Raw genomic sequence first — 25,279 nt, 5'->3', positions numbered from 1 at the left:
CCCCCCCCCCCCCCCCGCTGTGGACAGAAAGTGTTTTTTTTTCCCCCCTTATTTGAGAGATGTAGACAGAGTAACTTTTTTAAAAAATAAGTTGAAAGAGAGAGAATGAGGGAGAGAGAGCTCCCATCTGCCAGTTCACTCCCCAATTTAAAGCTATAAAATACTCTAATTAAGGTGTGAAAGTAGGCTTTTGCTGTTTATTAAAAAGGTAGTATTTGTGGAAGAAATAAAACCCTGAAATCCTGCAGCCTTAATGTAGCTATTTACCTGATTTAGGAAAAGAGCCTTTGGAGAAGCAAATCATTTTCGTGAGTACATCATAAATTGATGAAAGCTTTGCAAGATTAGTAACAAGGGAACAAAAATGTTTGGGTTGCAAATGTGTACATGATTTTGTCCCAGTCATCTACTGAGAGGAGGATCTAAGTATCCGCTCCTTTAGGAAGGTGGTTTCTGATACCTGATTGGTGCTGTCAGCCTCAGGATGGAAGCTAATGCACAGGCTGCAGAGTGCTACTTGTTTTATCAAAAGACCAGATTTAAAATTGGAAGGAGCTCTGTTCTGCTCTGCACTTCCACCCCTCTTAACGGGCTAAAAGAGGATATCTGATCGCATAGTCCACCTGGCCAGTCCATTGGCTTCTTTCCGTGTATATTCCAATTAGGAATCAATCAGTTACATTTTGATCACTTACTTGCTAAATAAATTCTTATTAATGTGATACAACCAGGTTCCAACTCAAACCCATTTTATGTCTAAAATAAAAATACCACATTATTATTAAAGTCAGTTTAATCTACGTCGAGCAGTTTTCTCTTTATATTTCAGTTTCCAGAATGCTAGTTTGAGGTAATTTAAAAAACTTTATTTAGTCATTTTTTTTTGCCAATGCTGTATTTTGCCACATCTTTATTTTTGATTGATGGTTTATGAACATGCCAATTAGGAAGGCTAAATGAATTGAGTTATTTATGTGCTCAAATGTTTTGAAATATAACCTGTCTCATGGTATTTTTGATACTTTATTTTTAATGTTTTACAACAAGAAATATATATTATATACATGTATTAAATATGCACAAACAAAAATATGAATTCTTTATAAAAAGACAAGGAATTGTAAAATTTAAGACTTCATTAGAAATGTTTGGGAGTATTAGATCTTTCATTTAGCAAGTTGGAATTTGTGAAAAACAGAATTTTGAGGTGAAGACAAATGATTGTATACCTCACACAATTTTATTTTAGAACACAAATATCATTGAAAATTAATGAAGCCTCCATCAATATGGTGCAGTGCTTCTGCATCTCTGATTTATACATATTTAATGAGCCTTCTGTTCTGATGTCAGGTACCTGAAACAAACTGCATCTAGCACTAACTCTGATTACTTACAAACAGTTCATCCCATTAAAATATAAATGTCCTGAAATCTACCAGTGTTAAGTATAATTTCTTCACGAATTACTTTACAGTATTTATGTTCTACTAGCTGTAACTAACTTGTTTCTAAACAGAGCATTGGATTTTAGTACTGTTACAGATAATATTACCAAAATATGTTGTTTTATTTGATCTGATTTCTTGCTACTAGTCTACAGTGGATTTGGAATAGAAGATGTAGCGAAAAAAGCTTTGAAAAGTAATAGAATTGGTGAATTGCAATATGCCATTTGTAGTATTTTTGAAATCTATTCAAGATGCATGAGGACCATTTAAGGGTCTATTGCTATATTCTTTGGCATTAGGAACATAATTTTTAATAGTTGTATTTTTAAAAGTAGTTTTGTTTTAAAGATGTTTGTTTAGTTTTGAAAAGATGACGTAATATAATAAAGCCATTTTTGGCAAAGAAAAAATCGCATATAATTAGATAGAAATTATATAGGAACTTTTTTTAATGGACCAGGATTTGCTGAGCTAATTATTACTTTATCTTCTAAAAGTGCTTATATTGCCATTAAGTGAATGAAGATTTTAAATATTATTAGTAAAATATGGGCTTTGCAGATAAAAATTCTTTATCCTCATTTGCTTTATGCCCAGTCAATCAATAGCAAAAGGAATGAGCTGCTTTAAGTTGAGGTTAATATGAAAAATTTTAAAGACAAAAAATTCTTACTCTTAAGGTAGTTTAGAAATATTTCTAAGATCTAAAATGTAGTATGTTGCAATAGATGTTTCTTACTGCATTATTTAGATTGTGAATGTCTTATTTTTCATAATCGTATCTGGCAAACCCATTAATATTTAATTCCTTTTGGAGGTTAATTGCAAATGTGATCTATGTAATGTGTTGCAACTGAACAGAAAAACATAAACTTTATAGTAAGAATGGTGTCAATAATAATAAATTACCAATTAGTATAAGTTTAGTGCTTGTAATTTCTCCTTTGGAACTATTTGTGTATTCTGTTTGCTTTATATATCTTGGATATGTATTATTTGGAAGTAGAATAGAAATTTAAAAATTCATTACATGCAGAATTTTAGGACATAACAAACTAGAAATTAGTGAAAATATATAGCTAAAGCAAATTGATTAATACAATATTTCTCTGAGGATCGATATATATGTATGTAAATTCCAAGGTTTTTTTCCTACCAAAAGAGAGAACCAGAAATTGAACCTGTGGTTTTTGACAATATTTTCTGTATTCCCAGTTGTTATATTAAATTATGAGTTTTTAGTTTCTATATTATGCTTCTAGAGATATTTTGGTACAGTGGTTATAGGATAAACTGTAGAATCAAAGAAACTTGAGTTAAATCCTGTACTGTCACTTACTGGCTAAGTAACCTATAGCAAAGGCTTTTTTGAATTGCAGATTTCCTAAATTTCTGAAATGGTGAAAAAGTAGTACCATCAGGGCAGGTGTTGGGGTGCAGCGGTTTAAGCTGCCACTTGCGATGCCGGCATCCCATGTCGGGGTGTCCATTGGGGTCCCACCTGCCCTACTTCCCTTCCAGCTCTTCCTCTAATGTGTTTGGGAGGGCATTTGGAGGAGCTGGGCCCCTGCTACCCATGTGGGAGACCAGGACAGTGGAGTTCCAGGCTCCTGGCTTTGGCCTGGTCACAGCCCTAGCTGCTGTGGCCATTTGGAGAGTGAACCAGCAGATGGAAAATCTTTTTATGTTTCTCAGTCTCTCCATCTCTCTTTTGCTCTACCTTTCAAATAAATAAGCAAGTCTTAAGCAAAATAAAAACACCACCACCTAGTTTACAGTCTTGTTATAAAGATTAAATAAATGGCAGTTTAGGGCCAGCACTGTGGTGTAGCGGGTAAAGCCGCTGCCTGCAGTGCCAGCATCTCATGTGGGCACCGGTTCGCGTCCTGCTCTCTGCTATAGCCTGGGAGAGCAGTGGAGGATGGCCTGGGTCCTTGGGCCCCTGTCCGCATGTGAGAGACCTGGAAGAGGCTCCTGGCTCCTGGCTTCGGATTGACCCAGCTCCGGCCTTTGGGGCCATTTGGTGAGTGAGCCACCAGATGGAAGACTCTCTTTGTCTCTCTCTTTCTCTCTGCCTCTCTGTAATTCTGCCTTTCAAATAATAAATAAATAAATCTTTAAAAAAATGGCAGTTTATATAAGGTTCTTAGGAAGTGAGGCCTGGCACATAGCAGCTAATATGTTTTAGTTCTATATATAATTATTAAGAGTGGTGATGTCAGTCTTAATTTTCTTTGTGAAAAATTATTAAATATTTGCTATAATAAATATTTTAAATGTGTTAAGGGTACTGGTCAACCAGATACAGTCACTGCTAGCAATGTCTATATATATGCATGCCTATGAGATTGTGCTGTATTAATTTATCTGTAACTTGGTTTATTCATTTAACAATATATATTAGATAACTTTTCATGTTAGAGCACATGATGTATGTTACTCATTTTTATTATTATTGAGTCTTCCATCTTTTGAAAGTGTCTTAATTTATTTAACCTGTATATATCAATGGAAATTTTAGTTTTCAGATGTTTAATATTATAGTTTTTCAGCACACATGAATATTTTTGTGTATATATATGTTTATCTACAGGATAAATTTATAATTTCAGTAGGTATTAACCAATTCTTTTTTTTTTCCACTTTGAGCTATGATTAAAGTTAGTAAACTGCACTTTTTTGATTTTTTAAAAGATTTATTTATTTATTTGAAAGGCAGAGCTAGAGAGAGAGAGAGAGAGAGAGAGAGAACCAGCAAGCCAGAGCCAGAGTGGGAAAGAGATCTTCCATTTGCTGATTCACTCCCTAAAAGCATATAACAGCCTGGGCTTAGCCAGGCTGAAGCCAGGCAGCAGCAGGAACTCCACCTGGGTCTCTCACAGGGGTGGCAGAAACCCAAATACTTGGGCCATCATCTGCTGCTTCTTGCACACTGTAACTGAAGGTGGATCGGAAGTGGAGTAGCCAGGACACAAATCAGGCACTTCAGTATGGGTTGGGAGTGTTCCAAGCATCAGCTTAACTTGTGCCACAGTGCTTGTCCATGGGCTGTTTTGTTGTTGGAAATTCATTGTTAGTCGATTTTGTTCCTGTGAGCTTTGTGGACTGTATTTGCATAAGCCGTGGTGGTGTAGCCGCTACATGCCTGGGCTGCATGGTACGTGTGCATGTGCATGCTTTCCTGTGTGTGGGCCATTGTTGACTGAAAAGTTGTTGTGTGGCACATGATTGTTTATATGAGGGCAATTTAGAGCAAGTTTGTGTAAAAATAAAGTTAAAATGATGAGTTTTAGTGCAAAAATAATTGATATAGAAGTATTTTTCTTAATATCATGAAAAATGCATAAAATTAAAATTTTTTACACCAAAATAAACTCATAATTTAAATTGCATTTTCCATGAAATTTTTGAAGTACCCTCCAATCATGAAATTCTCACCACAGTTAGGTAAATGTTCCTATCTCTTACAAATATTCCTTGAGTTATCTCCAAAGCACAGAAACAAAACTAAGCAAATAGGACTTTATCAAACGCAGAAGCTTCTGCACAACAAATGATTAGTAAAGAGACATCTAACAGAATGGAAAAAATATTTGCAAGTTATCTATCCAACAAAGTATTAATATCCAGATATTAGCAACTTAAAAACTCAGCAACAAAAAGCTAAGCACTCCAGTTAAGAAATGAGCGAAGGATATCAGTAGTCAGTTCTCAAAAGAAGAAGTGCAAATGGCCAACAATTATATGAAAAGAGGCTCAGCATCACTAACTGTTAGGGAAATGTAAATCAAAACCACAATGAGATATCACCTCACTCCTGTCAGAATGGCTAAAATCCAGAAGACAGAGAGTAATAAATGCTGGCGAGGATGTGGAGAAAAGGGAACACGCATACATTGTTTGTGGTGATATAAATTAGTGCAGCCACTGTGGAAAACAGTGTGGACATTTTTTTTAAAGATTTATTTATTTATTTGAAAGAGTTACACAGAGAGAGGAGAGGCAGAGAGACAGAGGTCTTCCATCCACTGGTTCACTCCCCATTTGGCCCAAATGGCCGGAGCTGTGCCAATCCGAAGCCAGGATCCAGGGGCTTCTTCTGGGTCTCCCACGTGGGTGCAGAGGCCCAAGGGCTTGGGCCATCTTCTACTGCTTTCCAAGGCCATAGCAGAGAGCTGGGCTGGAAGTGGAGCAGCTGGGACTTGAATTGGCATCCATATGGGATGCTGGCACTGCAGGTGGCGGCTTTACCTGCTATGCCATGGCGCTGACCCTGAAATTTCTTAATAAACTAGAAATAGACTTGCCATATGATCCAGCAATCCTACTACTTGGGCCCTTGTCTGATGCCTTCCCAGGCACACCAACAGGAAGCTGGATTGGAAGCAGAGCAGCCAGGACTTGAACCAATACCCCAGTGTGGGATGCTGGTGTCCAGGCAGTGGCTTGCCCACTGTAGCACAACACCATCTCCTGAAGCTGTTTTTTTAACTTTTCATTTTCTAGTCATTTGTTACTAGTATTTTAAGGATACAGTTGATTTTTGTATGTCAATTTTATATCCTGAAATCTTGCTAAATTAATTTATTCAGGTGGTTGTTTTGTGGATTCCACTTGATTTTCTATCCAAACAATCATCTGTGAATAGTTTTTATTCACCTATTACTGTATTCATTAGTTAGTCTTAATGTAACATTAAACATCTCTAGAGTGATGCTGAATAAAAGTGGGCATTCTTGCTTTATTCTTGATTTTGGGGGAGTATAATCCAGTTATACATATTTAAGTATGATGTTGTAGGTTTCTTAAAGATGCCTTTTTTCAGGGCCGACGTTGTGACGCAGCAAGTTAAGCCAACGTGTTTGATGCCAGCACCCCAGATTACAGAGAGGGAGAGAGCTCCTCCCTGCTGCCCAGGCAGCAGTGGGAGCCAAGGGAAATGGTGTCTCAGCTGGTCTTGTAGCTGCTAGGCCAGTGCTTGCCACATGCTCTGTTTTTATAAAAAGTTATCTGGTGTGGTAGTGATGTTATTTCTTTCTTTAGTGATGTTATTTCTTTCTTTTCTAGACTTGTAGTTTTCTTTTGAGAACATCTTTGGTAAATTAAGTTTCATTAATACATATAGAAATATTTATACTTTTTATTTCTTGTTTTATTTTTTTCAAGAAATCCATCTCTTGTTTCTAAATTGTTGAATTTATTGGCATGAAGTTGCTTACAGTATTTGCTTACCTTTTTTCATTCCTACTTATGGTGATTTTTATTCAGTTTTTCTTTATTAATCTAGCTAGAGATTTGTCCATTTTATTTATCTTTTAAAGCAATCAGCTTTGGAATTGGTTAATTATTTCTATTTTCTGTTCATTTATTTCTGTTTATGTCTTCATTATATTTTCCTTCTACTTGTTCTGTATTCTTTTACCTATGAATTGTGTGAATAATTGTCCTTATATTTGATACTTCCCTAGTTAACCTTTTTGTTGTTGATTTCTGATTTAATATCATTGTGGTAAAAGAATAGTACTTTGTATGAGTTTGGTGCTTTTGAATTTGTGTTATTTTATGGCCTAGCATGTGCTATCTTGGTGAATGTACTATGTGTACATTAAAAAAAAAAATGTGTTTTGCCCAGCATTGAATGTGGTATTCCATAAATATCAGTTAGATCAAGGTGTTTGAAATAATTGGTGAGACCTACACCCTTACTGATTTTTGTCTAGTTGATCTAGTCATTGCTGAGAGAGAGGTATTATGCTTCCAATGTTTAATTACTCGTTTCTTTAATCCTGTCAATTTCTATCTTTTGTATTTTGAGGTTCTGTTTTCAGACAAATATACATTTATAAATGTTTTATCTTTTGATGAATTCTCCCTTTTATTGTTAGTAAAAATCCCTGTTTGTTTCTGGTAATACTTTTTGCTGGTTTATTTTGTTTACATTGAAATCACTGCTGCAGCCTTCCTATGGAAGATTTCTTCAGGAAGTAACTTGCCATTTGCATAATACCTCTTTTTTCATCCATTTACTTTTATGCTTTGTGTGTCTCTGTATTTTAAAAGGTCTTTTATGTTTAGCTATGTACCACTTCTGGTGTTCTTCGTTTCTTTGTGTAGATCTTGATTTTCCACTGGTAATATTTCCCATCAGCCCAATGAATTTCTTTTATGCGTTTCCTGTAGAGCAGGTTTGCTGGTGGTGGCTTCTCTTAGTTTTCGTTCATCTGATAATTTACTTGGTTTTAATTCCTGAAGCATACGTTTGCTGGATATGTAATTCTATATTGATTATTACCTTTTTTCATTGCTGTAAGGATGTGTTCTACTGTTTTCTTTCTTCCATGGTTTCTGTCATTCACTATATAAAAATTATTATTTCTCTCAGGCTGCTTTCAAGCTTTTTTTGTATCTTTTTTAAACAGTTTGACTATCACATGCCCTGGCATAGTTTTCTTTAGGTTTATCCTGTTTGTGGGTCATGGATATTTCTGAATCCTTAATTTATGTCTTCTGTCAAATTTGCTAAGTTTTCCATAGTTATGTCTCAGAATTTCTTTTCTGCTTTTATCTTTTTCTTCTCTCCTCTGACCCCAGTGATACCATATGTTAGTTAGACCCTTTGATACTGTTCCAAAGGTCCTTTTGGGGTTTTTCCCAATATTTTCCCCTTTTCTTTAGGTTGAATAATGTCCATTAAATTTATTAGGGTTTTTTCCCAATATTTTCCCCTCTTTTTTAGATTAAATAATGTCCATTTAATTTACTTTAAGTTTAGTGAATTTTCTCATCATCTCTAGTCTGTGTGTTTTTATTTCCACCCTTGTATTTTTTTTTTTTAAAGATTTATTTATTTGTTTGAGAAGCAGAGTTAGAGAGAGAGGGACAGAGGTCTTCTATCCACTGGATCACTCCCCAGATGGCCACAACTGTCAGAGCTAGGCTGATCTGAAGCCAGGAGCTTCTTCTGGGTGTCCCACATGGGTGCGTGGGTCCAAGCACTTGGGCTGTCCTCTGCTGCTTTCCTAGCCCATTAGCAGAGAGCTGGATTGGAAGTGGAACAGTTGGGACAGGAATCTATACCCATATGGGATGCTGTTGAGGCAGGCGGAGGCTTAGACCGCTATGCCACAGCACTGGGCCCTCCACCACTGTATGTTGCAGTTGTAAAATTTCCATTTTCAAAAATAGTTTGTATTTTTTCTGTTGTAAACTTGTGTTTTCTTTAATTTCACTTATGTTTACTTTCTACTAGTAGAGCATAAATTATGTAAGCTGTTGTAAATTTTAAAAAATATATTTATTTACTTATTTGAAAGAGCAGCAGAGAGAGATCGATCGATCTTCTTTCTCTAGTTAACTTCCCAAATGGCTGCCACAGCCAGGCCTGGGCCAGGCTGAGGCCAGGACTCAGGAACTCCATCTGGTCTTCCCCGTGGGGGACAGGGGCCCGGGTGCTTGGGCCGTCCTCTGCTGCCTTCCCAGGCACGTTAGCTAGAAGCTTGGTTAGAAGCAGAGCAGCTGGAACTTGCACCCATATTCTGATATGGGATGCCTGTGTTGTAAGTGGTGGCTTAACCTGCTATGCCAAAACACCAGCCTCTGCTTTAAAGTTTTTCTATTTAAAAGTTTTGTCCTGGGGCCGGTGCTGTGGCGTACTGGGTAAAGCCTATGCCTTTGGCACCAGCATCCCATTTGAGTGCTGGTTCGAGTCCCAGCTGCCCCACTTCTGAACCGGCTTCCTGCTAATGCGTCTGGGAAATCAGTGGGACCTTGCAGTCATGTGGGAGACTGGGAGGAAGCCCTTGGCTCCTGGTTTCAGATCAACCCAGCTCTGGCTGTTGTGGCCATTTGGGAAGTGAACCAGCGGATGGGAGACCTCTCTGTCTGTCTGTCCCTCCCTCCCTCTGTAACTCTGCTTCTCAGGTAAATAAATAAATCTTTAAGAAAAAAAGTTTTGTCCTTATGACAAGACCAGAAACTGTCAACATCGATTAATGATTTTTCACTAAATACAGCTGATTTTCCCTAGAGCATAGGAGCAAATCATCATTTTTTTAGTTGAATACTAGATGAAGTAATTGCCTCTTGTTTTGGCATTGTATTGAAAAGACTTATTTTTTTTTTTTTTTGTAAGATTCATTGATTTTAAAGGCAGAGTTAGAGAGGGAGAGGCAGAGAGAGATCTTCCATCTGCTGGTTCACTTCACAAATGGCCTCAATGGCCAGGGCTGGGCTATGCTGAAGCCAGGAGCAAGGTGCTTTTTCTAGGTCTCCCATGTGAGTACAGGGGCCAAGCATTTGGGCCATCTTCCTCTCCATTTCTGTGTGGTTAGCAAGGAACTGGATTGGAAATGGAGCAGCTGGGACACAAAAATGGAGCCCATATGGGATGCTGGTATTACAGATGGCATCTTTTTTTTTTTTTTTTTAAAGAAGATTTATTTATTTATTTATTTGAAAGGCAGAACAGAGAGGCAGAGGCAGAGAGAGAGAGAGTGAGAGAGAGAGAGCGCACTGCAATGGAGCAGGGCCAATCTGAAATCAGGAGCCAGGAGTTTCCTCTGGGTCTCCCATGTGGGCACAGGGGGCCCAAGGCCTTGGGCCATCCTCCACTGCTTTCCCAGGCCATAGCAGAGAGCTGGATCAGAAGTGGAGCAGCTGGGACTTGAACCGGCACCCATATGGGATGCTGGCACTGCAGGTGGTAGCCCTGCCTGCCACGCCACAGCGCCAGTTCCTACAGATGGCATCTTAAACCTGTTATGCGACAACACCAGCCCTGAAAAGACTTACCTTTAAACACTAAATATAGTCTAGTAAGATGCTCATCCTAGGAGAGCCATTGGAATTAAAGGAGCAACAGAGTGACACCTCCCATTTTATACTTGCTCTGGGGTATAGATGTGGTCACTGAAAAGAGAGGCTGGTGTAATGGGCACTGCTTTCGAAGAATGGCTCTGTGTCTCTTTCTTATTTGTGAAATTCACATACGAGAATTTGTGTGAGTAAACATGCACACAGTGATATGCCATGTCTAATAACATACTGCTTCTGAAACTTCTATTCGTTTTTGGGGGAAGTAGTCTTTTCATTTCTTTTATTATGATGCTTAGACTATTTGATAGGTTATTTAATGAACTGTATCACACACAAAAGGTTGATATTGTTGGCTTACACATAGCACAGAATGGAAACTTCTGTTCATAATGAGTCTATGTCATCAAGAACTGTTGCAGTTCAACCAACACACAATCAGCAGACACTTTTATTGAAGACAAATAGGAAGAGTTACATCAAAAAAATTTAAAATAGGTTTCTGCATTTGGAGTATGCTACTGTTGTCTTGCATAGTTACTGTCAGATAATGTCTCATTACTCTTAGAACCTGAGATTCTGAACTTACACAGCATGCTAAGTTATTTTTCCCTTTCCTAAAGATGCTGAATGTTCAAAAGTGGTCACCGAGGGATTTTTAAAAATAGTACATTCTTATATTTCACAGTGTCTTATGTATTGCTTGCCATTTAGCAGTAGAGCTAAATAATGGAAAAACCTTGATGTCAGTGGTAGGAACTTCTGCCAACTGGAAATCAGTTAAACTGAAAATAAAGTGGGTGTACTTTGACTCAGGGTGTTCTTCATATATTCTTTCTGGCTGCATACCTGTGCAGTAATCTTTGAGGAATCTAAATATTTTTTTTAAAAAAGATTTATTTATTTGAAAGGCAGAGTTACAGAGAAGGGGTGAGACAGAGAGAAAGGTCTTCCATCCTCTAGTTCACTCTTCAGATGGTCAGAAGGGAACTGGGCCAATCCAAAGCCAGGAGCCAGGAGCTTCTTCTGGGTCTCCCACATGGGTGCAGGGGCTCAACCACCTGGGCTGTCTTCTACTGCTTTCCCAGGCCATAGCAGGGAGCTGGATTGGAAGTGGAGCAGCTGGGACTCCAACCGGTGCCCATATGGGATGCTGGCATTGCAGGCAGAGGCTTTACCTGCTTTCACAGCCCTGCCCTGGGGAGTTTAATTATTAATACAGAAATGTATCTTACAAAATAGAGCCATACATGTTTTGATGCCAAACAGTTTGCTTTTAAAATGTATAAATGCCCTTGCAAATTTTTGGACAACATCAGTACTTTTTTGTATTATGAAGATCAACAGTAATAGGATATTGACTTCTAGTTTAAGAGTATAGCTTATACTTTCTCTTCCATTTAGTTTTGATATGGTTAAAGCATTAGTATAACTATTTGACATGGAAAATAATTTGATTTTAAGATATCATCACCTGTGAGTTTCCAAATGGCTGTCACATTTCACTAGGAGATCAGGCTTTTTGACTTGTGAGCTTTATGCTATTGCAGAAATTATTCAGACACATAACACAGTTTCAAGAAGGTGAAAGTTTCTTGTTTGAAGCAAATGGGGTAGGAAGTAGTTCCTTTAGATATATGTATATGCATATTTAAGGATTTATTTATTTATCTGAAAGGCAGAGTTAGAGAGGTAGAGATAGAGACAGAGAAGTCTTCTATCCACTAGTTTAATCCCCAGATGGCCGCAATGGCTAGAACTGGACTGATCTGAAGCCAGGAGCCAGGAGTCCCCTCTGGGTCTCTCTTGTGAGTGCAGAGGCCCACACACTTGGGCCATCTTCTACTGCTTTCCCAGGCCATAGCACAGAGCTGAATTGGAAGTGGGGCAGCTGGGTCTCGAACAGGCGCCCATATGGGATGCCGGCACTGCAGGTGGCAGCTTTAACCACAATGCCACAGTGCCAGCCCATCTTTTGAAATATTTTAAGGATTGATGTTTAAAAATGGCTCTACATATTGATCTGTCAATCTTTTATTCTCATTTAGTGGTTTTCTCAGTTCTTGGTGAATAATCTAAGTTATTATATAAATTTATATAAATTTATTCAAGCTACTATGAAAATTTTATATAAATGCAACTCCAGACTTAATAGTATCTTAGTTCACCCCCCTCCCCCTTAATTTGAGAAGGTAGAGACACATAGAGGGAAAGAGAAAGGATCTCTCATCTGCTGGTTTTGCTCCCCAAATGCCCACAGTGGCCAGGAGTGGGATGAACTGAAGCTGGCAGCTGGGAACTCAGATCCAGAACTCCCATGTGCTTGGCAGGAACCCAATTACTTAAGCCATCTCTGCTCTCTTCCAGAATCTGCATTAGCAGGAAGCTGGAGTCAGGAGCCACAGCTGGGTATTGAACCCAGGTGCTCTTGGTTGGTGGGTGTCTTAACCTGCATCTTAACCACTAGGCTAAATACCCCTGTTAGCACTGATTTTTTTTTTAATTGTATACACATATGGACATACACACAGAGTCTACAATATTTGACATTTTCAAGTTGTCTATAGAGATACGACATTGAAATGCATTGTCTGGTTAAAGTTATACTATATTCTATTTTGAAAAATTTTTAAAAGATGTGTTTATTTATTTAGAAAGATGTTTGTGAGAGAGGAAGGGAAAGGGAAATAGATAACATCTTTCATTTGCTGGTTAAGTCCCCAAATGACTGTAACAGCCAGATATGGGTCAGGCTGAAGCTGGAGTCTGGAACTCCATCCTCATCTTGGGCAGGGGCCCAAGCATCCAGGCCATCGTCTGCTGCCTTCCCAGGCACATTAGCAGGAAGCTGGATGGGAAGTGGAGCATCCAGGACTTAAGAACCAGTGCCATGGTGTATAACTTTGTGGCTTAACCCTTTGGGCCAAGATACTGGCTGTCTCCATGAACGTTTTAAAGTATGCTGTTATTCTTAGAAGATCACTCATGTTATTCCTAGATTATATCAGAAAAAATATAGAGAAACTATAATTTATTTTTAGTTAATTATAATTTTTCTTCAATATTCACAGGGGGGGTGGATCTAAAACATGCCCTCCCATCCCCCTGGGTGCTCAAATCCCTTATATATAACGATATGGTATTTGCATATAACTATACATCCTACTGTATACTTTGTCATCTCTAGATTACTTATAATACCTAATAAAATATAAATGCTAATAAGTAAGTAGTAGTAATATTATATTATTTAGGAAATGTTGGTGAGAAAACAGTCTGTATATGTTCACTACAGATGCAGTTTATTTTTTCTGAGTATTTCTAATTCTAGGTTGGCCGAACCTGTGGATGTGGAACCTGCAGGTATAGAGGGTTGACTGTACTCTCAACATTTTCACCCCTGTGGTGTTTTAGAAATGCTGGTGCTGATTCACAGAGGTCATGCATTCACCTCCAACCCTGAATTTGTAGAGAAAACAGGACAGAAAATATGAAGTAGGAGAAACTGTTCGTGTATTCCATGCATTTCTGATGGCTTTCTCCCACGTGAGATTCTGGTGCTTTACTTATTTCAACCTTCCATGTTCCAGGCACCAGGAACTGATGATAGAGAGTTGAATAAGAGGTAGTTTTTGCCTGAGGTCTCATACTTAGGTATGGAAGATAGACAAATAAACAAAATGCCATAATATAATACAATAACTGTTATGATGAGTGTTGTTTCGGTCATCTGAGGAGCATCATTTTGTTGGTAGAGGGTGAAGGCACCAACAACTATGTCAAATGTCCAAGCCAGAAATTTGAGAATCACACTATCTACTTACCAAGTTCTGCTCATACTATCTCCTAAAGAACTTGCCAGCCATGGATTTTGTCCCATTATTCCTGTGTCACAGTATATGTCCTCCACATCTCTCCTTGAATTGTTTGTTTTCTCCCAGCTGAGGACTCTGCTTCTGTCTTTACCAGGGCATTGCTCACCACAGCCCCCTTTTCCCCAAACCCAGATCTAGAAAAGAAACAAAAATGTCTTCTCCTTTTGAAAAGCTACGCAGAGCTACTCGTGATATTTCTGGCTTCTCCACCACCCTCTTTGGTGGTGCTTGTGTTTTCCATCAGTGCTTCTCGATTTTTCACAATGGACTCTAAGAGTTAAAGAAAATAAAAGTATAAGTCTAGTTTATGTGGAGCTGCAAATGGGAGTGTTGCATTGAAAGCCTCATTGCAATTTTGTCCTTAAAAAAATAAATGCACAGTTCAGTTTCTTAATATTTTTTGTGTTGGTACTAAAGCAAAAACTATCCTCCTAATTCTCTACATAAAATTGATGCTTTAGGAAGATATACCATGTTCTCTTATGGCTTTATGTATCCCTGACACAGGTCGTCCTGTTTTTCAGTGATTTTCAAAGTGTGTTGCCCAAAAGCTTAGATTTTCTGAGAGATTGCTTGGGGCAGCTACTCATTGTCATACCTTAAATTAGGGCAGTCTCCAATTAATATATTTTATGTATCTGGTTAGTGGATAACATTTAGTATGAAGAAAGGCTTCTGATACAAAGATATATGAATTTGAAAGATGCTGTTGTCATAGACCGTAAAATTTCAAATTCCTTAGCTTGGCATGTGAAGATTTTCCTGGTCCAGCCATTGCCTACTTTTCTTCTCTTTATCTCTCCCTTCAGCTCCTAGCTTCTTTTCTGGAGATTAAAACTGGAAACTATAGAGTACTGGCTTGCACAGCATTTAATCGAAACAAAAAGTGAATTAGTTGTCCGCATATGAAAATCAGGAGACAGCATGTAAAAGTTTGAATTTCCCTCAACAGGGAGTTTAGTAGCAGGTATCACCAAAATGGGGTATGTATTTTCTAGTTGGCCAGCTTGATGAATCTTGGAAACTTTTAAAAATAATTTTTATGTATTTATTTGAGAGAGCACACACCTGTTCTCTGGCTCATTCCCTAAATACCTGCAACTGGTTGGTACTGTGCCAGGCCAAAACCAGGAGCTGGGAATTCAACCATGGAGGGCAGAGATCTAAATACTTGAGCCATTACCTGCTGCCTCCCAGGGTGTGTATTAGCAGGAAGCTGGACTTGGAAGTGGAGCCAGGGACTTGAACCCAGGTACTCTAATATGGGATGTGGGCATCCACGTGGCATCTTAACCATGCTCCAAATCTTTTGTTTTTATCTTGTTTAAAAACAGTTTTTTACCACTTCATACTATTGCAGATATACTTGATCTTTGCTTTATGAGTGCTAATTATATCTAAATGAAAGAAATTAGAATTTTAAGTAAAACTGTTTTATGCTTAGTACTTCCCTTATGGATGATTGGTTAATAAAATCAGATCTATTTAGGTCATATAATTGTTCAGTGATTTAAAAAGAAATATTTATTACTTTTAAGGATAATTCCTACTTAGAGTTTCTGCTGGCTGGGAAAATATACTATCATGTGGAAATAATCTGATTTTACTTTAATAAAAAATTGAAGTCAGTTTGGGTAGGGAAAGGTAGAAGAAACTGAAATGTGAAATGTTAAACTTGCATACAGTTTTTTTTTTAAGATTTATTTATTTATTTGTAAGTCAAAGTTACACAGAGAGAGGAGAGGCAGAGAGAGAGGTCTTCCATCCGATGGTTCACTCCCCAATTGACTGCAACGGCCGGAGCTGTGCTGATCCAAAGTCAGGAGCCAGGAGCTTCTTCCAGGTCTCTCACGCGGGTGCAGGGGTCCAAGGACTTGGGCCATCTTCTACTGCTTTCCCAGGCCATAGCAGAGAGCTGGATCAGAAGAGGAGCAGCTGGGACTAGAACTGGTGCCCATATGGGATGCCGGTGCTTCAGGCAGGGTGTTAACCCACTGCGCCACAGCATCGGCCCCATGCATACAGTTTTTGTGAAACTAAATGATGTATCCCAAATGCACAATAATAAATTTATGCATTAATGAAATGATGGGGTCGTTAATTTGACGTTTGCACAGATGGAATCAATCACAGGGTACTGCTACCTCTCTTTCACTTACTGGTAGATCTTGACTATCAGCATGTAACATTCTCCTTCACTTCCTTTTCAGCTATTGATGACAATTTAGGTTGTTTTTGCTTTTCAAGATTAATTTTGCTTCTCATTTCATGTCTTGTACCAAATAAATTCTAGGAGTTAAGCAGCTTTAAATGTGCGTTATAGAGCCTTAAAAAAGAAAAAGAAATAAGTAAATAGAATGAACATTTATAAACAATCTACGAAGAAAGATGTTTGAGGGGCTGTTACAGTATAGTGGTTTAAGCTGCTGCTTGTGTCATTGGCATCTCATACTGGAGTGCTGTTTCAAGTCTGGCTGTTCTGCCTTTTTTTTTTTTTAAGATTTATTTATTTATTTGAAAATCAGAGTTACAGAGAAGCAGAGGCAGAGAGAGCTAAGTCTTCCATTCGCTGGTTCGCTCCCCAAATGGCCACAATGGCTTGAGCTGGTCTGAAGCCAGGAGCCAGGATCTTCCTGGTCTCCCAGTGGGTGCAGGGGCCCAAGGACTCGGGCTGTCTTCCACTGCTTTCCCAGGCACATTATCAGGGAGCTGGATTGGAAGTGGAACAGCCAGGACTTGAACCGGCGCCCACATGGGATGCTGGCACTAGCAGGTGGTGGCTTTACCCACCGTGCCACAGCGCCAGCCCTTGTTCTGCTTCTGATTCAACTTCCTGCTGATGTGTCTGGGAAGAGTCCGTGGTTGATGGCTCAAGTACTTGGGCTCCTGCCACCCACGGGACACCAGAGTGAAGTTCCTGGCTTCTGGCTTCAGCCTGGCCCAGACCTGGCTGTTGTGGCCATTTTGGGGAGTGAACCAGTAGAGGGAAGATCACTCTGGCTGTCTTTCTGTGTCTGTCTCTCCTTCTCTATCACTGTGCCTTTCAAATAAATAAGTAAATCTTTTAAAAAGATATTGTAAACCTAAAACAATGGCAATCACAAAGGGAAATACCATAGAAATAGAAAATTTTAACAGCTCTAATTTTTTTTTTTTTTTAAGATTTATTTATTTATTTGAAAGGCAGAATTGGAGGGAGAGAGTGAGCGATCTTCCATCCTTGGCTCACTCCCAAAATGGCTGCATGCCAGGAGCCAGGAACTTCCTTCGGGCCAGTACTTGCTTTTGCTTTCCCAGGCACATTAGCAGGGAGCTAGATTGGAAGTGGAACAGCTGGGACTCGAGGCTTAACCTATTACGCCCCAGCCCCTAAATTTTTTTTTTTTTTTAGAGTGCGCCAGTTAATTTCCTGCAACAGTATATAAAAGTGCCTGTTTCCCCATACACTTTGACATTACTGAGGATTTCACAAAAGTTCTGTTAGTTTCAACTTACTCAGATCACAGGGATACCATGAGCTTCTCATATTAGCATGTAGCAACAGATCTCCAGTATGAAGCAAGTACATGGGTTAAAGTTTTAGTTTGCAATCATTTAAATCTCTGAGTAATGAAAGTCTGAAAGAACACTTAGAAATACAATTGTGTAAATATCTATTGTTTGTAAGCATTTTATCCACCTTATTTATGTGGAAGAGTCATATTACAATGATTATGAGATCTATTCTTTGGGCAGCTGGAGAGCAGGATAAGGAAAAGTCATTCTCTTGTCTGTAGAAAGTACACTGTGCTCTGTAGCACCAGACTTGGGCTTTTTTTTTTTGAAGGATAATAGATTCCACACAGGTGAGTCAGTCTTTTGTTTTCTTACCAGGTGCATTATTGGTTTTCATGATGGCAGTCTAGGTGTTCTCATTCAAAGGCAGCTTTAGCAAATTCTTCAAACTATCACAAAGAATATAGCCAGAGATTTTCACGTTTTGGGTGCAAGAATATGCATTTTTTTTAACTCTTTGGACCATTGTTCAGCTTTTCCTGTTAAATGTTTATGAACTGTAACTCCTTTGAAAAATGTATATAATTGTAATAATGGTATGTAGTTTGTTACCATTGTATGTAGTTTCTTACTGTTTTTGAGGGAAGGGGCCATGGATTGTGTGGCATCATCTACATATTTAAAGTTTGAAGCAAAGTGTTTTACCTTACTTTTTTTTTTTTAGGATTATTTATTTGAAAGGCAGAGCTAGCTACAGAGAGGCAGAGGCAGAGAGAGACAGAGGTCTTCCATCCACTGGTTCACTCCCCAAGTGGCCGAAATGGCTGGAGCTGGGCCGATCTGAAGCCAGGAGCCAGGAGCTTCTTCTGGGTCTTTCACGCAGGTGCTGGGGCCCAAGGACTTGGGCCATCTTCTGCTTTCCCAGGCCATAGCAGAGAGCTAGATCGAAAGTGGAGCAGCCAGGACTTGAACTGGAGCCTACATGGGATGCCAGCTCTGCAGGCGGTGGCTTTACCCGCTACGCCACAGTACCAGTACCAGCCTCTACCTTAAAATTTTTGTGCCCACAAACTGAGTTAAGTAAGAGTGGTAAGGATTCTGTGCTTCAGAAGGTGTCTACTCACCAGATTCTAGGAGTATTACAGTTTGCATAGTCATCTAGAGTCACCCATCTGATATTCACTTGACCCTTAAATCACGATACTAAATGTTTAAATAAGGCAACCATTTCTGAGTCATCTTAAGATGAGAACTCTTTGAACAGAGTTCTGAGTGAAAACTATTACTTGTTTGGGAGGTGTTAATGAGAAAAAGAAAGTACCTGCTATTTTTAAGTTTGAGATTATCGGAGCTGGCGCTGTGGCGTAGTGGGTAAGGCTGCCGCCTGCAGTGCCAGCATCCCATATGGATGCTGGTTCAAGACTCTGCTGCTCCACTTCCAATTTAGCTCTCTGCTATGGCCTGGGAAAGCAGTGGAGGTTGGCCCAAGTCCTTGGGCCCCCTGTGCCCAAATGGGAGACCCAGAGGAAACTCCTGGCTCCTGTCTCATGGCTTTGGCTTGATGCAGCTCTGGCCGTTGTGGCCAATTGGGGAGTGGACCAGCAGATAGAAGACCTCTCTCTGCCTTTCCTTCTCTCTCTGTGTAACTCTGACTTTCAAATAAATAAATCTTAAAAAAAAGTTTGAGGGGCTGGTACTGTGGCACAGTGGGTTAACGCCCTAGCCTGAAGCGCTGGCATCCCATATGGGCACTGGTTCGAGACCTGGCTGCTCCACTTCCAATCCAGCTCTCTGCTATGGCCTGGGAAAGCAGTGGAAGATGGCCCAAGTCCTTGGGCCCCTGCACCTGCGTGGGAGGCCCGGAGGAAGCTTCTGGCTCCTGGCTTCAGATAGGCGCAGCTCTGGCCGTTGCGGCCAATTTGGGGGTGAACCATTGGATGGAAGACCTCTCTCTTTCTCTGCCTCTTCTCTCTCTGTGTAACTCTGACTTTCAAATAAATAAATCTTAAAAAAAAAGTTTGAGATTATCTGTTTTTCAGATTTGCAAATTGTTTTTCAGTTGTAAAAGTAGAAGATTGAACTATCATAGCACTGAAGAGTTCATTTTATGTTTAATAAATTTAAATAAGCATTTTCAAACAGTTGCAATTTATTTAGGTTATATTTCCTTTTTTTGTACGTTAGTTTTTAAGATTCTCTTTCCCTGTTTATTTACTACTTCTTTCACTCAACAGATATGAATATTACTATGTTTCCAGCATATTCATAGTTACAGAATGACCTTATCTTTTCTCCTACTTATTAGGTTTCTGTAATTATCAAATATAATCCCAATTAAAGTTTTAATGACCTCTTTCTACTTCTTATATCTTGTTTTTTAAATAATAGGTTTTAAAAAATTATATATATTTTAAAGATTTATTTATTTACTTGAAAGAGATACAAAGAGAGAAGGGGGGAGAGAGCGAGAGCGAGAGCGAGAGAAAGAAATCATCCATCTGCTGGTTCACTCCTCAAATGGCCACAACGGCTGGTGCTGAGGCCAGGCCAGGCCTGAAGCTTCATCCAGGTCTCCCACATAGGTGCAGAGGCCCTAGTACTTGGGCCATCTTCCACTGCTTTCTCAGGCCACTAAAAGGGCACTGGATCAGCAGGAAGTGGAGCAGCTGGGGCTTGAGCTGGTGTCCATATGGGCTGCCAGTGCTACAGTTTGAGGCCTTAACCTGCTGTGCCACAGTGCTGGCCTCCTGTATAGACTTTAAAGTGACAAAGAATCTTATAAATCATCTAGTACAACTTATTTTATTGGATGAGAAAATAGATTTTTTTCTTTTAAAGTTGTTACAATATTGATACTTTGCACATTCAGGTTGACATTCTCTACTAAGTCAGTGAAGTAAAAAAAACAAAAAAAAACAAAAAAAAAACAACATACTTAAGGAGTTAGTTTACTCAATTCTCATTGATACCAGTGAGAAATTTCATACTGAGACTCAAATAGTGCACTCAAATTAGGGACTCAAATCGTCATTAATCTTTAATTGCTAACTTATGGATGAAATGGCCATTGCTGCATTGCCAGTTAGTACTTTTTAGGGAATGCAGTTGCTTTAACCTGTATCATTTAAAATAAATAATTTAAGAGGAATGGCTTTTTATTTCCTGACATCTGTATAGCTGTTAATTCCTTAAAATTGTAGGCTTTTTATGTTGAAAGTGATCTCAAAGAGCATCTAGTTCATACTTTTACTTTATTGAGGAATAAATTAGAGTACAAAGTGGTTAAGTGATGTGTCTAATTTTTCATGGTTGTAAAGCATTTTGTATGCTGAACGCCACTGTAATTTAGTAAGGTTAGAGACTTTAATGCTATCTGACTTCAACTTTCACTTGATTAAATTCCAGTTTATGAATGTGTTGTGTGTATTATCTGCTTTCTCACTTAATATAAGTCATCAAATGAAAACTCAGAATTTATGGTGAGTAGGAATTGAACAGAGTAATTTGTCTAAACCTATCATTATCTGTAATTTAGAACTACAATGACCAGGAAGCAGTGTTAGTATAAGCATAGTTTAATAAATCCATATTAATCCACCTGGCAGAGAATAACATTTTAACATACCTTTTAGATTCAAAGTGATGGGGAAAATGATTAAATTGTTTGTTGTCAAAACAAAGAACCTCTTTAGATATGGTCATTTAGTAAGCTATTTTGCTGCGTGTCAACTAGTTTTGCTTAAGCTGCAGAGATGCAGTCACGTGAATTTATCTTTCAGTGACAGTTGTTTACTGTCTGGGTTTACATTTAATGCAGGTGCTGGTGACAGTTTGAGATTCTTGACTCATTGCCCAGGACGGGAAATAGTTGATTTTGCTAGTTATGCACAGTACCATCATCTTTTAATGTTCACTCTTAAATGCAATGAAATCTGATTTAGTTATTTTACTCTGTTATGTAATGGTTGTTAATGATATATCTGTTAAGTTGCTGTATGTATATAAAATGAAAAATTTATGTGCATGTTATTTAGTGTAATGATCAGAAATAGAAAACATCTGGATTATGTATTTACACATTCTAGTTAGTTGTCCTCATTCTCTGGAGGATTCATTTGTCTTCATTCTTTTTTCCTTGTTTACGACTTTTTATTTATGTCTGCAACAACAGTGATTGATTGCTAAGGAAGCTTCCCGAGTTTATCAGTTAGTGAACCTAATTGTCTTTTGACTTCATGCTGCATACTAGCTGTCAGATAGTCTAGTAAGTAGCTAAAGCTTATCTCAAGGTGAGAAGTTAATGGGCTATTTAGTTTTGGAACTCATACTTTTAGCCTCTTCTTTTATGTTGAATTAATGAGTGTGAAAAGGACATGAACCAAGGCTTTAGAATTGAATTGAAGAGGGATAAATGACAGGAGATTTATGAGGTAAATTGAGGTGATTTGGTGATTCTGTGGCTCTGAAGGTAGGAAGAAGTAGTCTCAGATAATTCTCACATTTGGGATTTTGATGATTAGGTGAAGAATGGAATTTTGAAGATTCAGAGAAATCCTTTTGGAAACAAGAAAGAGAATGTATAAGTAAACAATCAGGCAAATAAATAAATTAGCAATCAGTGGTAGCTGTATTAGTAGGTCTTTGGAGTCTAGGCTGGTTATAAAACAAAATATAACTAAGAGTAAACTGTAATTATGAGAGGAAGGTTAAAGGATTGGAGATGTCCATGAGATCAAGGGGCAGTGTAGAAATGAGAGATTGGGAGCTGGTAGTTCTAGCAGGTTGTGGCTAGAGTTTGGAATATAAACCAACAGACTGATACTGTGTCCAGTGTTGGAGAGACTAGTGGCAAGAAAGCTAAACAACAGACAAAAAATATTTTAAAAGAAAAACAAAAAGCTTTCTGAAAATTAAAGAGGTCATTGAAAAAATGAAGCGTAACCAGAGTAGATCATTGCTGATGGCTTCTATCTCATGCCTCTGTGTTTCACTCTTTCAAATAAGTAAACAAATATTTTTTAAAAACATAAAAAATATAACCTAAATGATTTTTGATGACTTTAATTAGCAATTTTTGTTTTTAAAATTGTTTCTTTTTTTTTAAATGACTGTGCATGCCACTTTTAAAAAAATTTGCCATTATAACCATTTTATTTATTTATTTGAAAGGCAGAGTTACAGAGAGGCAGAGGTGGAGAGAGAGAAAGAGAGAGAAAGAAAGAGAAAGTCAGAAAGTCTTCCATCCACTGGTTGGTTCACTCCCCAGATGGCTGCAATGGCCAGAGCCGCGCCAATCTAAAACCAGAAGTAAGAAGCCAGGAGCCTCCTCCGGGTCTTCCATGTGGGTGGAAGGGCCCAAGCACTTGGGCCATCTTCCATGGCTTTCCCAGGCCATAGCAGAGAGCTGGAATGGAAGAGGAGCAACCTGGACTAGAACTAGTGCCCATATGGGATGCTGGCACTGCAGGCAGCAGCCTCACCCACTGTGCCACGGCACTGGCCCCTGTGCATGCCCCTTTAGAAAATATGTCCTTTAATCTCATTTTCATGAACTTTAAAAAAGTGTTTATTTACTTGAAAGGTAGATTGATATGTACAGAGAGAATCTTCCTATCCTCTGGTTCACTACCCAGGTCCCCTTTGCAGCCATTGCTGGCTTAGACTAAAACCCAGAGTCTGGAATTCCACCTGAATCTCCAGGCATTTAGAGGTCCTTAAGAATTTGAGCCATCTGCTGCTGCTTCCCAGTATGCATTAGCTGGAAGCTGGATCGAAAGTGGAGATGCTGGGACTTGAACTGTGTACCTATTGCACCATGATGCCCACCCCAAATACCACTTTTTTTTTTTCCTTTAAAGTTTTATTTGAAAGGCAGAGTTACAGAGAGAGGGAGAGACAGAGAGGGGTCTTCCATCCACTGGTTTACTCCCTAAATGACCACAAGGGCCAGGACTGGGCCTGTCTGAAGCCAAGAGCCAGGAGCTGCTTTCAGGTCTCCCACTTGGGTCCGGGGGCCCAAGGACTTGGGCCATCTTCTGCTGCTTTCCCAGAAGCGGTAGTGCCGAGTTGCATTAGAGGTGGAGCAGCCAGGGATTCAAACCTGAGCCCATATGGGATTCCATTGCTACAGGCAGAGGCTTTACCCGCTGTGCTACAATACTGGCCCCAAGAGTAAATATTTTTTAAGAAATAGCAAATGTTTTCAGATAGTATGGAGAAAATATGGAGAATTATAGTTCAATAATAAAAACTAAAATTTGTAAGTAAATCAAAATTGAGGGTTTCTGCTTTAACAAGTTGTTAAGGTTTGGGTTCAGAGATCTGTTTCTCTTACAGTAAACATTTTTAATATAGGAGGAGATCAGGGAAATGGTTTCCATCTGCTTTCTGAGGTGTTAACAGTGCACTTTTGGACTGGAACTGCAATATAGGCCAGAACTTCATTCTGGAAGGTGAATGGAGGAACATTTCAGTGGTAACATGTACAAGAAACCCTTGTGCTTTGTGGATTTGTGACTTATCGTTTTGTGAGTTTCTGGAACATGCAAATTAGTCCCCGACTAACCTGAACTCTAACACACCTTGCTCTGTCTGACTCAGTATTTGTTTTTACAACAGTTCATCCCTCTGGGATCTTTCTTGGGTACCCTACACTTGGGAGAATTGAGGCCAGTTTTAGGGTCTGTTTTAAGGAACTTAAGATATATAAGACAAAGAGGATAACCAGGGAAGTAAATAAAACTCAAGTGGTAATTATGTTTGTCAGACTCTTCTGGGTTTTCTTAATGATTTTGGAGACAAGAACAGTTAAGAGTTTTGAATTATGGCTAACTTTATCCCTGATTGGAGCTGAGTGTACATTATTATATGGCCCATTTATGAAAAGCTCTACGATGTATGTATGCATGAATAGGGTGGTTGTCTTTAATGGTATTTGTAATTGAGAAGAGATACAAGTTTAATAACTTCCTTCTTGATTGACCTTTTAAAATTTGTTTTGGTTGTGTGAAATATAGGGTCCACCCAAAAACAAGCAAAGATTCTAGTGTTTTTAGAATTACATCTCTGAATAAGGTTTTTCTAACTTTTTTTCAGTGTAATAACAAAATCTTTGAAATGGGAGTGAGTCAAGAAGAAGATTAGAATAATGTAGGGAGGTTTTACAAAGTACAGCTATTCTTACAGAAATGTTTACTGTGTCCTAGGCATAGTACTGAGTGCTCTTTATTCCTTATCTCATTTAATCTATACTAACTCCAGTTGGTATGTACTGATTCTATGGATGAAGGAACTGAAGCTTAAAGACTTTAAGTATCTTGCCTAAGGTAAAACTAGTGAATGGCTCAGCCTAGATCCAACCAAATTTAATTGACGATAAATCTGCTTCTAAATCACCGTGGTATAATTCACTTCCTGCAAACTCTTTCTTTTTCCTATCAGAATTTGAGTTGTGGCAAAGCCATGGACATTTTAAAAATGTTACTCATGTCCAGAGTTATAATATTGAATTTGAACTTTTGAGGGGTTTCTGCATACAAAAAGTGTGTATATAGCATGTATAGCTTTATGAATAAGGAAAGCAAATCAAATACCTATGCACCTACTTACTACCTAGATTAAGAAATACTAATAATGCTGAAGCCTTTA

At 38.6% G+C, this 25,279-nt stretch overlaps 1 protein-coding gene across 5 annotated transcripts in view; it reads left to right on the top strand.

The window, feature by feature from the left end:
* The window catches only part of MNAT1 (MNAT1 component of CDK activating kinase), a 235,352-nt gene that overhangs the window by 22,515 nt on the left and 187,558 nt on the right, over positions 1–25,279 (top strand). The window lies entirely within an intron of this gene.

Source organism: Oryctolagus cuniculus, chromosome 20 (assembly GCF_051225735.1).
Source record: "Oryctolagus cuniculus isolate XC-2025 breed Fujian yellow rabbit chromosome 20, ASM5122573v1, whole genome shotgun sequence".
Taxonomy (NCBI): domain Eukaryota; kingdom Metazoa; phylum Chordata; class Mammalia; order Lagomorpha; family Leporidae; genus Oryctolagus; species Oryctolagus cuniculus.
This window is presented reverse-complemented; position numbering and strand designations above follow the sequence as displayed.